This window comes from Oncorhynchus mykiss, chromosome 3, assembly GCF_013265735.2.
Source record: "Oncorhynchus mykiss isolate Arlee chromosome 3, USDA_OmykA_1.1, whole genome shotgun sequence".
NCBI classification, from domain to species: Eukaryota; Metazoa; Chordata; class Actinopteri; order Salmoniformes; family Salmonidae; genus Oncorhynchus; species Oncorhynchus mykiss.
In genome coordinates, this window is record NC_048567.1 from 4,094,189 (window position 1) to 4,106,968 (window position 12,780).

Consider the following 12,780-nt stretch of genomic DNA (forward strand, 5'->3'; position numbering starts at 1 on the left):
CTAGCAGAGAAATATCTGCATACACACCAGAAAATCAATGCCCTAGCAGAGAAATATCTGCATACACACCAGAAAATCAATGCCCTAGTAGAGAAATATCTGCATACACACCAGAAAATCAATGCCCTAGCAGAGAAATATCTGCATACACACCAGAAAAGCAATGCCCTAGCAGAGAAATATCTGCATACACACCAGAAAATCAATGCCCTAGCAGAGAAATATCTGCATACACACCAGAAAATCAATGCCCTAGCAGAGAAACATCTGCATACACACCAGAAAATCAATGCTCTAGCAGAGAAATATCTGCATACACACCAGAAAATCAATGCCCTAGCAGAGAAACATCTGCATACACACCAGAAAATCAATGCCCTAGCAGAGAAATATCTGCATACACACCAGAAAAGCAATGCCCTACCAGAGAAGTACCTGCATACACACCAGAAAATCAATGCCCTAGCAGAGAAACATCTGCATACACACCAGAAAATCAATGCTCTAGCAGAGAAATATCTGCATACACACCAGAAAATCAATGCCCTAGCAGAGAAACATCTGCATACACACCAGAAAATCAATGCCCTAGCAGAGAAATATCTGCATACACACCAGAAAAGCAATGCCCTACCAGAGAAGTACCTGCATACACACCAGAAAATCAATGCCCTAGCAGAGAAACATCTGCATACACACCAGAAAATCAATGCTCTAGCAGAGAAATATCTGCATACACACCAGAAAATCAATGCCCTAGCAGAGAAACATCTGCATACACACCAGAAAATCAATGCCCTAGCAGAGAAATATCTGCATACACACCAGAAAATCAATGCCCTAGCAGAGAAATATCTGCATACACACCAGAAAATCAATGCCCTAGCAGAGAAACATCTGCATACACACCAGAAAATCAATGCCCTAGCAGAGAAATATCTGCATACACACCAGAAAATCAATGCCCTAGCAGAGAAATATCTGCATACACACCAGAAAATCAATGCCCTAGCAGAGAAATATCTGCATACACACCAGAAAATCTATGAACAGATAAATACACTTAGTAACAAGGGACTTTGAGGAATGTTTGCTAACCACATTGTGCTGAAGGTATTTGGGAAGGAGAGAGAGAGAGAGAGAGAGAGAGAGAGAGAGAGAGAGAGAGAGAGAGAGAGTATGCTATGCCAGGGAAAAGTGAAACCAAAGGTTTTTAACAAATGTCTCCATTTGCTGGAAGAAACAAAATAAAAGAGAAAGAAATCAGTGTCTCAGACCGTCTCAGACCTTTGGTGGAGAAACATTTCTGATGAGGAGACGTGATCACAGGATTAGAGTTAAAGGCGGAGGACTAGTGTCCAAGGAGCCCTAGAACATCAACATTTGCCTAATCCACTAGTAATGGAGGTTATGGGCGCCTCAGCCAGAAAAATACTCAGAGCCTCTCGGCCTGAGGCAATTTGCATAACATTAAGACTTTCCAACAAAGTGCATTATGCTCTTATTGGTTTAGTTTCTCACCAGGTCTCGTGTAGCTTTGGTATCGCACACAGAAGAAAGCATCTAAACGTCAATGTGGTTGTAGGTTTTTGTCTTTTTTAAGATGGCTGAGTTCTATAGGGGCATTGAAGTGAGTTGGGCTCTATGGCTATTTCAGTGACAGCAGGGGATGCTGTGTGTAGATGTGCACCAGCCCCCAAATGTCGGATGGAAAAGATGTGCTTTACTTTACATGTTCTGTGTGTGTGTGTGTGTTTTTTTTTAATCAAGTGCTAACCAAGCACATGAAACCAATTGTCCAGGTTTTACTGCCTTTTGTTTTGGCACTACTATAAAACTTTATAACAGAAACAAGGTCACACATTTTAGCCTTGTTTTGATACCCAGTTTATCTGAACTCAACCACAAATTGACCCAGTTGCATCCAGGCATTTCAATGGAAATGATCTGAACTAGAAAACACAATTGAAAAGTCTGTATATGTAGAGGAGATTCATTCTGATCTTCTATTTTAATTTCACATCCTTTCATAACAGCCTGTTTGGATTAAAAACCTACTGAAATACCCTACTACATGGTGAGTATTTTTGCATTTATTTCGTTGCTGTTCAGTAATGAGAAAATACACCACTATAGATATACATTTTATTAAATCAAATATATCCTCTCAATAATATCAGAAACTGAATAAAACTGTTTTGATAGGTCAACGTTGTTCATGAATACGCTAATTATGTATCAGCACAATAGGCTTTGGTATGAATGTGTCTAAATAACAACCAGACGAGGGGGAGTATCAGTGATTCACAACAAAACATTGTATATTTTGTGGAAGGTATCTAAAGGTGAAGTAAATAGCAGTAGAAGAGAACAGTATTATGTGTGCCTGTGTGTAGTGTTAGTTTGGATTGTTTAAACATTTTCATCTAAGAGAGTTTCTTCCCTGGTTCAAAGACCATACTGTGCACAGTTGGGGGGCATCAAAGCTCCAAGTCGACAGAATTAGGAAAGAAAAGCTGCATCTTCAATGCGCTGGCTCAGAAATATCACAAGGGCACACTACCAGACACCCAATATTCCTCTCCTGAACCTCTCGCTTGATGATTTACCATTTTCTTACCTGAGTGAGTACCATTTCAGCGGAGAGAAAATGGAGACAATTCTTTCCTCCTTCACTCAGTATGGGCTGGCAGACATGTTGGATTTGGGATCAGAGCTGAGCTGAGTCGGCCTCACAGTTTGGTGTCCTGGGTCTTTAGTGAGAGTACAGCAGCGCTGGGTATGTTGAAAGAATGACTTATTTTGATATTGCTGAAAATAATGTGCTCTACCTATCCATCTATCCATCTAACGCAACACATAGTGACAGAGAATCAGGCTTTGACTGCAGGCAGGGTAACACTGTGCTGTGTGCTTGCTTGGACATGACTTACGCCATTGTAGCCTACAACTGGGAATTGTATGGTAAAGTCTCTGACCCGAGGTTGCTATAGTTACAGTGAGTGTTTACTTTAACGTACTCAACAAAACCTGAGGATGTGATTATAGCCTTTCACCAGATTCAGTCCTCATGTCATATGGACAGGTTTGTGCAGGTCTTCATCTTATTGTGCTTTGCATGTGGGAACCCTGAGACCTGAGGCTATTGAGGCCAGCCTAGATCTGTCCTCTCTCTACTCTCTGTCTCAATTCAATTCAAATGGCTTTATTGGCATGGGAAACATATGTTTACATTGCCAAAGCAAGTGAAATAGACAATAAACAAAAGTGAAATAAACAATCTATCTTTCTTGCTCTCTCTCTCTCTCTCTCTCTATCTCTCTCTTTCTCCCAGTCTGTCAGTAATACACACTTATTATAATGTTTTATTGTATTTTATTGAACCTTTATTTTACACTCGTTGTAGGGGAGAAGGTTCATTTAGGAGATGGCTTCATTACTTGCCTTAGCACCGTGGAGTATTGCTGAACCCAGTGGGCCATAGTTATTTCCTGCTGCTCGCATTGGACAGGATAGGATGGGAAACAATGACTGGTGTCAAATAATTAGTGCAGTGAGAATCTTGGCTGTACTTAAGCAGGCTCCAGATCAGTTGTAGCTGATGGGGATTGTTACCTTACTGTGTCTTCCCTTTCTCTCTCTAAATAATGCTAAATGTGTCCATGGTGGGCGTGAGTACAACGGCTCTTACATACTGAGTACCCAATTATATGAATGTCATGACAATTTCACCTGCCAAGGTGACACGCCAGGCTAAAACTAATGGTGTCTCATTAGCCCTGTTCTGTGTGTCTTATTTTGGTCGGGTGAGACGGAAGCATTAACAGCTGTTTTCTCATCAGCTGCTAGGTGAACCTCTGTCATGGCTGTTTAGAGGCAGATAGATTACTACTGTGGCATACTTCTGACGGCCAAATGAGAAAACAGGATTTTCATGCATAATGCACTTCCTCAAACAAGCCTGGATACACTTGACAATTATTATTATTATTTATTTTCTTTATTATTGGTACGCAAGTTGCAAAACAAAAATAAACAAATTGCACAAACATTGTATTTTAGGGAAGAAAACTTGACAATGTAACGGTAAAATGAAATTCAGATTTTTTACAATAAACAGAATTATCTTTAATCACATTCTACATGTTGAATCATTTCATTATACACAGTTTAATGTGTGCTATTTCATAACCTGTAAGGCTCTGGAAATGTTCATAGTTATTGGTGGAACAGACACATTTATTGAACAGAAAATAACCATCATCTGGATTCCATGAATGTACAATTATCTATGACCATTGATTCCTCATACATGTTTGAAGTGTTTTCTGTTTGTTTCTCTATTAAGCCTCTGTAGTCCTTGTCAATAACATATATATCATTATGGTCTATGATTTACTGTATCCAAATACAGTGTCTTATTGAAAGATGCACTATATTCTCCATCACATCAAACAGTTCATGTATTTAAAGGTGACATCAATTTGAATTTGACTGCACTGCCAATAGTCCAAGTAGTTCCCTCCCCTCTTGTAAATATATTATTTTTCTATGGAGAGGTTATGTTTCTGTGGATAGGTTATGTTTCTGTGGATAGTTTATGTTTCTATGGAGAGGTTATGTTTCTATGGAGAGGTTATGTTTCTATGGAGGGGTTATGTTTCTATGGAGAGGTTATGTTTCTATGGCGAGGTTATGTTTCTATGGAGAGGTTATGTTTCTATGGAGAGGTTATGTTTCTATGGAGAGGTTATGTTTCTATGGAGAGGTTATGTTTCTATGGAGGGGTTATGTTTCTATGGAGAGGTTATGTTTCTATGGCGAGGTTATGTTTCTATGGAGAGGTTATGTTTCTATGGAGAGGTTATGTTTCTATGGAGAGGTTATGTTTCTGTGGAGAGGTTATGTTTCTATGGAGAGGTTATGTTTCTATGGAGGGGTTATGTTTCTATGGAGAGGTTATGTTTCTATGGAGAGGTTATGTTTCTATGGAGAGGTTATGTTTCTATGGAGAGGTTATGTTTCTATGGAGAGGTTATGTTTCTATGGAGAGGTTATGTTTCTATGGAGAGGTTATGTTTCTGTGGATAGGTTATGTTTCTATGGAGAGGTTATGTTTCTATGGAGAGGTTATGTTTCTATGGAGAGGTTATGTTTCTATGGAGAGGTTATGTTTCTATGGAGAGGTTATGTTTCTATGGAGAGGTTATGTTTCTATGGAGAGGTTATGTTTCTATGGAGAGGTTATGTTTCTATGGAGGGGTTATGTTTCTATGGAGAGGTTATGTTTCTATGGAGAGGTTATGTTTCTATGGAGAGGTTATGTTTCTATGGAGAGGTTATGTTTCTATGGAGAGGTTATGTTTCTATGGAGAGGTTATATTTCTATGGAGGGGTTATGTTTCTATGGAGGGGTTATGTTTCTATGGAGAGGTTATGTTTCTATGGAGAGGTTATGTTTCTATGGAGAGGTTATGTTTCTATGGAGAGGTTATGTTTCTATGGAGAGGTTATGTTTCTATGGAGAGGTTATGTTTCTATGGAGAGGTTATGTTTCTATGGCGAGGTTATGTTTCTATGGAGAGGTTATGTTTCTATGGAGAGGTTATGTTTCTGTGGAGAGGTTATGTTTCTATGGAGAGGTTATGTTTCTATGGAGAGGTTATGTTTCTATGGAGAGGTTATGTTTCTATGGAGAGGTTATGTTTCTATGGAGAGGTTATGTTTCTATGGAGGGGTTATGTTTCTATGGAGAGGTTATGTTTCTATGGAGAGGTAATGTTTCTATGGAGAGGTTATGTTTCTATGGAGAGGTAATGTTTCTATGGAGAGGTTATGTTTCTATGGAGAGGTTATGTTTCTATGGAGAGGTTATGTTTCTATGGAGGGGTTATGTTTCTATGGAGAGGTTATGTTTCTATGGAGAGGTTATATTTCTATGGAGAGGTTATGTTTCTATGGAGAGGTTATGTTTCTATGGAGAGGTTATGTTTCTATGGAGAGGTTATGTTTCTATGGAGAGGTTATGTTTCTATGGAGAGGTTATGTTTCTATGGAGGGGTTATGTTTCTATGGAGAGGTTATGTTTCTATGGAGAGGTTATGTTTCTATGGAGAGGTTATATTTCTATGGAGAGGTTATGTTTCTATGGAGAGGTTATGTTTCTATGGAGAGGTTATGTTTCTATGGAGGGGTTATGTTTCTATGGAGAGGTTATGTTTCTATGGAGAGGTTATGTTTCTATGGAGAGGTTATGTTTCTATGGAGAGGTTATGTTTCTATGGAGGGGTTATGTTTCTATGGAGAGGTTATGTTTCTATGGAGAGGTTATGTTTCTATGGAGGGGTTATGTTTCTATGGAGAGGTTATGTTTCTATGGAGGGGTTATGTTTCTATGGAGAGGTTATGTTTCTATGGAGAGGTTATGTTTCTATGGAGAGGTTATGTTTCTATGGAGAGGTTATGTTTCTATGGAGAGGTTATGTTTCTATGGAGAGGTTATGTTTCTATGGAGGGGTTATGTTTCTATGGAGAGGTTATGTTTCTATGGAGAGGTTATGTTTCTATGGAGGGGTTATGTTTCTATGGAGAGGCCATCAGTATCTGTCTGCCCTACATAGGGACCCAGAATCCATGTCATAATGTACAGAGGTGTACTGCTGTGTCAATGAAATGCCATTCACCTCCATATCTCAGTCGGGGAGTAGTGAATAAAATGACTTTAACAATCTCTTTACATTTGTCCCCATTACTGTAATAATATATTAATGGGATATACAAGATGTATACTTGATGTTATCTTAAGAATATTGTGTATATAATATGCTGAACAGGATTTGAGTAGAAGTAGACACACACACAGGGGTCAGATAGACTACTGCTCATTTACTGGCTGTATACTTCTATTTAATATGGCTAAATAGATGTTTTGGGACCAATACATTGTGTGAAGTAACCTGCGAAAAACAATGGTTCAGAACTAAGGTAACAACCTTTTTAAAAGATTTGATTTGATTGATGTCTTTAATTAAGCCATTTTTCTTTAAGCCTCTGTGCCATTTGAAAACCTGAATAAAGCTGACTTTTCACTGGGCTACTCAGCACTGGCAGTCTGTGACATTTCCAACACCAGCCAGGCTCAATGATGTAGCTGTCTATTCCTAATGCATCTATCCTAACCTGCATGCCTGACTAGTTCTGTCTGGATTCTAATCCTTTTCACATGTGAAGATGGATGCATGCAGCCTAGCTGTTCCTTTTCAGACGTTCAAGCTGCAGCATTTCACCAGATATGTGACATGTGACCTATAGTCATTTGCCGAGGTTAAGTGCTGTTTTCCCCAATATGTGGCCCATGAAATAGGATACAACAATCAATCGGCTATAACATCGCTGCATTAAATTAGAAATGTAGTTTAGTATTTTTTATTTTCTTATTGAATTACATACATACCCCACCAAATAATGTACGTGAACAGGAATTAAAAAGATCGCAGTGCAGCAGGAGCTCAGGGCTATACATTATTCAGAACATTCTAGATTATCATTTGAGACATATATTTTCTGTGAGAGCTACAAGAAATGTAAACAAACTGTCAAGGGGGCCAATAATACAAAGTAGGCCTACCAAATGAGATCATTTAATTGGAGGATAACTATATTGACTAAAACTGACATATGCCATTAGATATTCAATCAGGATTCACATTTTTTGCTGACAAAAACAATTATAATTGTTTATAACTGCAGTAACTAACTAGTAACTAAAAACTGCAGTATGTCCTAATTAATCACATTAAATGTCTTTGTTACTGTGATTAACAGCACAGTTGAAGGTACCTTATATGGTGAAGTGCATTGCCAATGGACTGATATTATTTATCTTTACAATACCACTGTGCACACTTAACGGAAATTCAACACTTAATGTAAATGTTTAGATGGAAATATTGAAAATACATGGTTTATATATATAACAGTTGAAAATGGATTTGAACACTGATGAATCATGGGAAATACAGGTGCATCAGGCTGTTACATTACTCCAACTAAAAGGTTTATAGTCGGGTAAATGAAAGGAAGTAACAGTAGCATGATGATTCCAGAAAAGCTTTCCCTAACCTCACTCATACCCTGTCTCCTATTCTGTCTCCCTAACCTAACTCATACCCTGTCTCCTATACTGTCTCCCTAACCTCACTCATACCCTGTCTCCTATTCTGTCTCCCTAACCTAACTCATACCCTGTCTCCTATACTGTCTCCCTAACCTCACACATACCCTGTCTCCTATTCTGTCTCCCTAACCTAACTCATACCCTGTCTCCTATTCTGTCTCCCTAACCTAACTCATACCCTGTCTCCTATACTGTCTCCCTAACCTCACTCATACCCTGTCTCCTATTCTGTCTCCCTAACCTAACTCATACCCTGTCTCCTATTCTGTATCCCTAACCTAACTCATACCCTGTCTCCTATCCTGTCTCCCTAACCTAACTCATACCCTGTCTCCTATTCTGTCTCCCTAACCTAACTCATACCCTGTCTCCTATACTGTCTCCCTAACCTCACACATACCCTGTTTCCTATTCTGTCTCCCTAACCTAACTCATACCCTGTCTCCTATTCTGTCTCCCTAACCTAACTCATACCCTGTCTCCTATACTGTCTCCCTAACCTCACTCATACCCTGTCTCCTATTCTGTCTCCCTAACCTAACTCATACCCTGTCTCCTATTCTGTCTCCCTAACCTAACTCATACCCTGTCTCCTATTCTGTCTCCCTAACCTAACTCATACCCTGTCTCCTATACTGTCTCCCTAACCTCACTCATACCCTGTCTCCTATTCTGTCTCCCTAACCTAACTCATACCCTGTCTCCTATTCTGTATCCCTAACCTAACTCATACCCTGTCTCCTATCCTGTCTCCCTAACCTCACTCATACCCTGTCTCCTATTCTGTCTCCCTAACCTAACTCATACCCTGTCTCCTATTCTGTCTCCCTAACCTAACTCATACCCTGTCTCCTATTCTGTCTCCCTAACCTAACTCATACCCTGTCTCCTATACTGTCTCCCTAACCTCACTCATACCCTGTCTCCTATTCTGTCTCCCTAACCTAACTCATACCCTGTCTCCTATTCTGTATCCCTAACCTCACTCATACCCTGTCTCCTATTCTGTCTCCCTAACCTAACTCATACCCTGTCTCCTATACTGTCTCCCTAACCTCACACATACCCTGTCTCCTATTCTGTCTCCCTAACCTAACTCATACCCTGTCTCCTATTCTGTCTCCCTAACCTAACTCATACCCTGTCTCCTATACTGTCTCCCTAACCTCACTCATACCCTGTCTCCTATTCTGTCTCCCTAACCTAACTCATACCCTGTCTCCTATTCTGTATCCCTAACCTAACTCATACCCTGTCTCCTATTCTGTCTCCCTAACCTAACTCATACCCTGTCTCCTATTCTGTCTCCCTAACCTAACTCATACCCTGTCTCCTATACTGTCTCCCTAACCTCACACATACCCTGTCTCCTATTCTGTCTCCCTAACCTAACTCATACCCTGTCTCCTATTCTGTCTCCCTAACCTAACTCATACCCTGTCTCCTATACTGTCTCCCTAACCTCACTCATACCCTGTCTCCTATTCTGTCTCCCTAACCTAACTCATACCCTGTCTCCTATTCTGTCTCCCTAACCTAACTCATACCCTGTCTCCTATTCTGTCTCCCTAACCTAACTCATACCCTGTCTCCTATACTGTCTCCCTAACCTCACTCATACCCTGTCTCCTATTCTGTCTCCCTAACCTAACTCATACCCTGTCTCCTATTCTGTATCCCTAACCTAACTCATACCCTGTCTCCTATCCTGTCTCCCTAACCTAACTCATACCCTGTCTCCTATTCTGTCTCCCTAACATAACTAAAAAAAAAAAATCTAAAAAAAAATCACATTTATTTATATAGCCCTTCGTACATCAGCTGATATCTCAAAGTGCTGTACAGAAACCCAGCCTAAAATCCCAAACAGCAAGCAATGCAGGTGTAGAAGCACGGTGGCTAGGAAAAACTCAGTAGAAAGGCCAAAATCTAGGAAGAAACCTAGAGAGGAACCAGGCTATGTGGGGTGGCCAATCCTCTTCTGGCTGTGCCGGGTGGAGATTATAACAGAACATGGCCAAGATGTTCAAATGTTCATAAATGACCAGCATGGTCGAATAATAATAAGGCAGAACAGTTGAAACTGGAGCAGCAGCACGGTCAGGTGGACTGGGGACAGCAAGGAGTCATCATGTCAGGTAGTCCTGGGGCATGGTCCTAACTCATACCCTGTCTCATACTCATACCCTGTATCCTATTCTGTCTCCCTAACCTAACTCATACCCTGTCTCCTATTCTGTCTTCCTAACCTAACTCATACCCTGTCTCCTATTCTGTCTCCCTAACCTAACTCATACCCTGTCTCCTATTCTGTCTCCCTAACCTAACTCATACCGTCTCCTATTCTGTGTCCCTAACCTAACTCATACCCTGTCTCCTATTCTGTCTCCCTAACCTAACTCATACCCTGTCTCCTATTCTGTCTCCCTAACCTAACTCATATCCTGTCTCCTATTCTGTCTCCCTAACCTAACTCATTTCCTGTCTCCTATTCTGTCTCCCTAACCTAACTCATACCCTGTCTCCTATTCTGTCTCCCTAACCTAACTCATACCCTGTCTCCTATTCGGTCTCCCTAACCTCACTCATACCCTGTCTCCTATTCGGTCTCCCTAACCTCTCCTATTCTGTCTCCCTAACCTAACTCATACCCTGTCTCCTATTCTGTCTCCCTAACCTCACTCATACCGTCTCCTATTCTGTCTCCCTAACCTCACTCATACTGTCTCCTATTCTGTCTCCCTAACCTAACTCATACCCTGTCTCCTATTCTGTCTCCCCAACCTAACTCATTCCATCTCCCATTCTGTCTCCCTAACCTAACTCATACCGTCTCCTATTCTGTCTCCCTAACCTAACTCATACAATGTCTCCTATTCTGTCTCCCTAACCTAACTCATACCGTCTCCCATTCTGTCTCCCTAACCTCACTCATACCATCTCCCATTCTGTCTCCCTAACCTCACTCATACCCTGTCTCCCATTCTGTCTCCCTAACCTCACTCATACCGTCTCCCATTCTGTCTCCCTAACCTCACTCATACCGTCTCCCATTCTGTCTCCCTAACCTCACTCATACCATCTCCCATTATGTCTCCCTAACCTCACTCATACCCTGTCTCCCTTTCTGTCTCCCTCTCTTCCTGTCTCCCTCTCTTCCTGTCTCCCTCTTTTCCTGTCTTGCGCTCTTCCTAATGGTCTCCCTCTCTTCCTGTCTCGCTCTCTTCCTAATGGTCTCCCTCTCTTCCTGTCTCGCTCTCTTCCTAATGGTCTCCCTCTCTTCCTGTCTCGCTCTCTTCCTAATGGTCTCCCTCTCTTCCTGTCTCGCTCTCTTCCTAATGGTCTCCCTGTCTTCCTGTCTCGATCTCTTCCTAATGGTCTCCCTCTCTTCCTGTCTCGCTCTCTTCCTAATGGTCTCCCTCTCTTCCTGTCTCGCTCTCTTCCTAATGGTCTCCCTCTCTTCCTGTCTCGCTCTCTTCATAATGGTCTCCCTCTCTTCCTAGCTGTCTCCCTCTCTTTCTCTTCTTCATTTTCTACTTTTACTCTTCCTTCCCTCCATTTTGTTTCAGGGGCATGAGGCAGAATGGTGAATCGATACAGTAGGCTACAAACTAACTCTCCTATTCTGAATCTAGCCAACAGAGCTCCCAGAGGGCCTGCATTAATTACTACCCTTCTCCCTTCATGTGTGGCGATGCACAACTACGCTATCCAACACACAACACTGTACTGTATGTATGAGTGTGTATGCACGTGTGAGTGTGTGAGTGTGCACTTGGGTATGTGTGTTACTGTGCAGTGGGGTTGTATGTTTGTTTGAGAAGGGGTGTGTGTGTGTGGGGGGGGTAACGGCCTCTTATCCCAAGGTAGCATGCAGAATGAAAGCAGATTACAGTTGTGAGTGACCAGTTCCAGGCATTCTAATGTTATTGATTAAAAACAGCAGGGGGTCCAGGCACTGAGCCCTGCTGATATTCTGTCCCCTGCCACTACAAAGTCACTTTGTGAAGATATCATCTAATTCTCTTAGAGGACTGTATGAAAGTAGCTGATTGGCTTGAGGCATTAAAGTCTGTCTGGGTTTCAATTTGAATTAGAATTTTCCTTCACTTCCTGTAAGCATATACATCTAGTCGTTCTCTTCAGTGCCAAAATATTTGTTGTTATCCTCGTTCGCTAATATCGTTCTGTAGCTAGAATATAACACTTTGCTGATGATCCAGTTATAATACATTATAAGACTAATATAATGTCTAATTATGATCTCCTAATGATCATGACTAAATAGCAGCCATTTCGAGTTAGCTGTGTGTGTGTGTGTGTGTGTGTGTGTGTGTGTGTGTGTGTGTGTGTGTGTGTGTGTGTGTGTGTGTGTGTGTGTGTGTGTGTGTGTGTGTGTGTGTGTGTGTGTGTGTGTGTGTGTGTGTTTGCACGTGTTTGCATGTACATGTGCATGTGTGTGTTTCCAAGTGTGTATACGTTAAAGTTAGCATCAGTTCATATGAGGAGGCAGTATGGGGGTTGGGTGCACTGAGTGTTCAGTTGGAGCTGCTGCTAGCAGCCTCACTTTGAGGTTAGTGTGAACACAGCAGGGAGTCCCTCTA

General features: G+C 41.2%; 1 protein-coding gene across 3 annotated transcripts in view; it reads left to right on the forward strand.

Moving 5' to 3' along the window:
- The first annotated feature begins 2,560 nt into the window (after nucleotides 1-2,560).
- The window catches only part of LOC110512888 (catenin beta-1), a 38,404-nt gene continuing 28,184 nt past the window's right edge, over nucleotides 2,561-12,780 (forward strand). The window contains exon 1 of one of the 3 annotated variants that reach the window (XM_036966163.1): nucleotides 2,561-2,624. The gene's annotated coding sequence lies outside the window, so the exon portion shown is untranslated. Of the gene's footprint in view, nucleotides 2,625-2,681; nucleotides 2,780-12,780 lie in introns of those variants that run through there. The other 2 variants (XM_036966171.1, XM_036966188.1) reach the window with 2 other exon arrangements.